The 4,667-nt window shown below is 31.3% G+C and overlaps 1 long non-coding RNA gene across 1 annotated transcript; it reads left to right on the forward strand.

Moving 5' to 3' along the window:
* On the forward strand, window positions 324-2,724 carry LOC108663088. Its single transcript, XR_001929014.1, has 2 exons — window positions 324-365; window positions 2,449-2,724. It is a non-coding gene; the product is annotated as an uncharacterized LOC108663088 (long non-coding RNA).

Below are 4,667 nucleotides of genomic sequence, written 5' to 3' on the forward strand. Positions count from 1 at the left end.
ATTTCGGTATTTTTCAAAATATAGGGGTAAAATGGTAATTTTACCACCCCAGGGGCAAAACAGTAATTTTTCACCACTAGAACACTTGTCCAGCATATGAATTTTATCCAATTTTATCATGGATAATTGAAAGAATTTATATGGTGGAGAGAGAAAGCTTGATAGTTAAGAAATAAAAATGGACTAATGAAATGGTGACACATGGCATATTTATAACCATTAAATATTTAGCTTTACAAAATCAGCCCATTTCTCATTGATATGGTCGGCCAAAGAAGAACAAAGGAGGAAAATAAAACAACAAGAACCCTAGGTGGGAAAATTGAAGAAAAAGTGTGGGATTTCAAGGGATGAAGCTAATAAAGGTAAAATTTCTTGATTTTGACTTTTGATTTACACTACCCATGCTTTCTTTTTCATTTTCCATGGTTAGATTTCATGTTTTCATGGTAAATTCATGGCTGGTTGAAATGGGTATGGAGAGAGAATGAAGTTAGATTGATTTGATTCTAGGTTATGTTAGTGTTTTTAGTTAGTTTATCATGTCTAGAAACAAACCAACAAGAAAAATTCATTTTCTCCCATTACCCATCATTGGCCGAATTTTCTAGAGAGGATATTGTGGTTGAAATTGATGATATTTCATGATATTTTGGTGATATTTGATGTTTGGTGAGGCTAGAAATTAAATGGGAAATTTTTGTGTGAAAATCTAAATTTTTGCTTAACGTATAGACATGTGTGATTATTGACCCGGGACTGATAAATTGAATCTCATTCACAGTCACTGAGGTAATTTAGGTATAATTGGAGTGTATAAAGTGAGAAGAATTGATTTGGAGTTAAATTGGAGATTTTAGCCGATTAGACCGAGTATAGTGTGACTTAGGTCGAATATCACATTTAAGTGATTAATCGGACATTTTGCATCCCATCACATGCATTCATTTAGATTTAGAGAGCCTGAAATAGTGTAAATTGACACAATTTATTGAAATTCGTATCACGTATGATGTATAGGTGGTAAGCCCTCTAACAAGGGTAAAGAGATTATGCCCGAAGACCGAAAATAGGAGTATATCGAACTCTTAGTACAATGAGAAACCTTACTATCGTCTTAATTATCTAGAGTGGTTTTTATTCGATTTTGTGGATTTTATGAAAAATGAGTTTAAATGGTAAATCTTTTTGTTTTACAAACAAAACGTGTTTAAATAAAATGATTTTATAAATTGTCTTGAAATTGAATGATGACTTTGAAAATAGAGTAACTGGAGACCACTTGAGGTGTTGTAAATTTATGATTTGAAATCGAATGGCTTATGACAATATTTGCATGAATGGCTGAATTGGTATTTGTGTTAAAATATATGAACTATGTATTTAGCCTTGAAAGGCTGTGAATTACAATAATTGCCATATCATGTTATTGAATTTTATTGATTGGTGGAATAATGATGAGCTTACAGTAGTGGGCAGGTTTTCGTGGACCAGCCTATTAGAGGGGCACGGTAAACCCTGTTATATCTTACCTCAGTATGAGAGGCGCGGGTGGATAACTCCTAAGGCTAACACTTTTAGAGTTCACTTCACACCAAACCACCACGTGAGGGTGAACTTAGCCAACACCAAGGAACGACTATGTTTTCAAAATAAAAACATAATTTATGCGTACATGACTTTTTAACAGTCTTGGTGGACTCGGTTGGGATAGCCCTCGATCAAGGCATCCCTGATAACTGAGTATGAGAATGATTTTTGGCACGAGCCAAGCTTTTCAAGAAATCATAAGCCTAGTTGTTTATTTGGTTGAAATAAGTTGAAAGGTAATGAAATTACAGTATGATGATTTATTTTAATTGTCTCCATTTACTCGGTTTTAGATATTTTAGATGGTATTTGTTTAGTCACTGGGATTATATAATCTCACCACCCTCCTTTCCACCCATTTCAAGCTCAGGATAGTGTGTAGATAGCTGATATCTTCGAAAGCTATAGTTGGCTTTACTATTCCAAAAACTGTAGGTTTACTGCCTTTGTGCACTTTTGTTCCTTATGGGCTCACTAGTTACTGTAAAGTAAATTTCATATCCCGGTTATCTGTATTGTAGTACATATGAATTTATTTAGCTTTTACATTAAAAAAAAATTAATTATCGATGACTATAAATATTGTTTTACAAGAAATTAGAATATTTTATTGAATATTTTTATTTTATTCAAATAGTTGCAATATCATTTTTAATAAATGTTTTAGACACTCAAATTTATTTTAAATGATGAAATATGCGTTTTTCACTCATTTACTACATTTTTAGTTGGGTTCGGAAAATTTCAAGGAAAAATGACAAAAACACCCCTGTGAGGCGAAAATTATTTTTTCACGGTTTTGAAAGGGAAAAAGCTTAAAATTCTTTAAAAACGAGGTTTGGCAATGATTACTCACAGGGGAGATGAGAAATATGATACTAAAGTCTTACGGGGTTCCGGTTGGTACTTCGAGTAACGAATGTCTACCGGGACGTCGCGACGGTTGTTACGGGCTCAAGGGAATTATCGAGTTGTGACAGGTACAAATTGAAGTTCGATGGCTAAAATGTGGATTGAGCATAAGTTTAGAGACTAATGGTGTAATTTACTTGTTGTAATAGCAATTTTATATAAAAAGACGAAGCATCTTGATTCTATAATACTTAAACTACTCATCTAACAACTTTTGGTCAACTCCAAGTAGCAAGGTAACTTTCATCCTCGATATTTATAAAACTTATAATTTGATTCTCTTCTTCTTGGGATTTTTTGCATATAAGGAATTATTCTTCCTTGATCAAGTCTTCAAGGGGATTTAAGAGTTTAATTTGTAAATCCTAAATTCCAATTTTAGAAAAGATGGTAGAGTATGAGATAATAAAGAATTATTTTGACATTCACAGTAAATTATTCCAAACAAAATGAGATGTCTACATCTAACATTGGATATTAATTAACATTAAAATTCATCCATCCAATATTTACACTAGGATCATGAAGAAAATGATTAAAAAAAGATCACTCACTAGTATTTGTTAAAGATGGAAAATGTAGTTCAAAGGATTACAATTTAATATCTTCATACACTTGATGTGGGTGGATTAAAGCAAGTAAAAAGATGTGGTTGGGGTAGGTGAAACTTCAAGCTCTAAAAAAGATAACGTTAAGCTGAAATAAGGTTTGCGGAATCAGCCAGATGAGTGAGTAATAGGGCCTTCTTGCATTTCAAGTTTAATAAAAGAATTATAAAAAAGTTTTAAATTGAGGAAAAGAAGGATAATAAATATGTAATATATATATGCATGGAAATGTAAAGTAGTGCCTAAAATAAATAAACAATACCTTCTAATAGGAATGACGAGTGGCGTGACCAATAGGAGATATGCGAAGACATAAGCAAGGATTCATAACAATAGTATTAGCCAAGGATAGGCAACCTGCAATTTACAAGAAATAATTACAATAATAATTCACATTCCACACTTTATTTAATTTTGAAAATTTAAAGAATAACTTACGTAGTGCTGACCAACTTATTTGTGATGTAGTCTCACTTGCACCACTACTTGCTATGGAAGAGGAAACCTGAGAAATTGGAGTTTGTTAAATAGTCCAGAATCTTCATTCGTGAATATATATGAGTAAAAAGAAAAAAGATTAGCCACAATATCCAAATGCGAAGGTTTTTTTTTAATGAGATTACATGAATATATAAAAATTACAATTCATCATTATTGCATGAATATACGCGGCATAATCATTACAATTAAGAAGAATAAATTTTTTTGAAAAGCATATGTTACATAATTAATTTTCTTTGAAGTACATAATGTTGAAACAAGTCTTTAGCTTTTGGTTAGCAGAAGATTTGTTTTCAACCTCAGTGTCTGTTAAGTTTTAAGTTGATTAAAACTTTAGATTTTATTTGATTAGGATTCTTATTTGTGTACAATGATAATTCACATTTCACACTTTATTTAATTTTAAAATTTAAAAAACAATCTACATAGTGTTGATTGACTTACTTGTGATGATGTAGTCTCACTTACACCGTTGCTTGCTATGGAGGAGAAAAATTGAGAAATTGGAGTCTATTAAATGGTCCAGAAACTTCATAGGTAAACATATATGAACAAAAGAAAAAAGATTTGCCACCATATACAAATGTGTGGGTTTTTTTTAATGAAATTACATGAATATTCAAAAATTACAATTCATCATTATTACAAAATATATACGGCATAATTATTAACAATGAAGAAGAATAATTTTTTTTGAAAAGCATATGTTATATAATTAATTTTCTTTGAAGTACATAATGTTGAAACAAGTCTTTAGCTTTCAGTTAGTAAAAGATTTGTTTTCAGCCTCAACGGCCCATTCAATACAACAGGATCCCCTTCCACACACCAAATTCAGCTTATTTTCTTGCTTGAGATTAGCCCCTTTTGTAAGCAACTAGAATATGCCTCTAGAAGCTCGGTATCTCCCCCCAATTACATTTGTTCAAGATTAAATTTACAAAACCAACATAAAATTAAATGAAACTCACACATTGTGAGATTTGAATATGAGACAAGTTTTAGGATTTTTTTCATTATTTAAATTTTGGAAACTTTTCTTAAATTTTCCCAACA

This window comes from Theobroma cacao, chromosome 8, assembly GCF_000208745.1.
Source record: "Theobroma cacao cultivar B97-61/B2 chromosome 8, Criollo_cocoa_genome_V2, whole genome shotgun sequence".
NCBI classification, from domain to species: domain Eukaryota; kingdom Viridiplantae; phylum Streptophyta; class Magnoliopsida; order Malvales; family Malvaceae; genus Theobroma; species Theobroma cacao.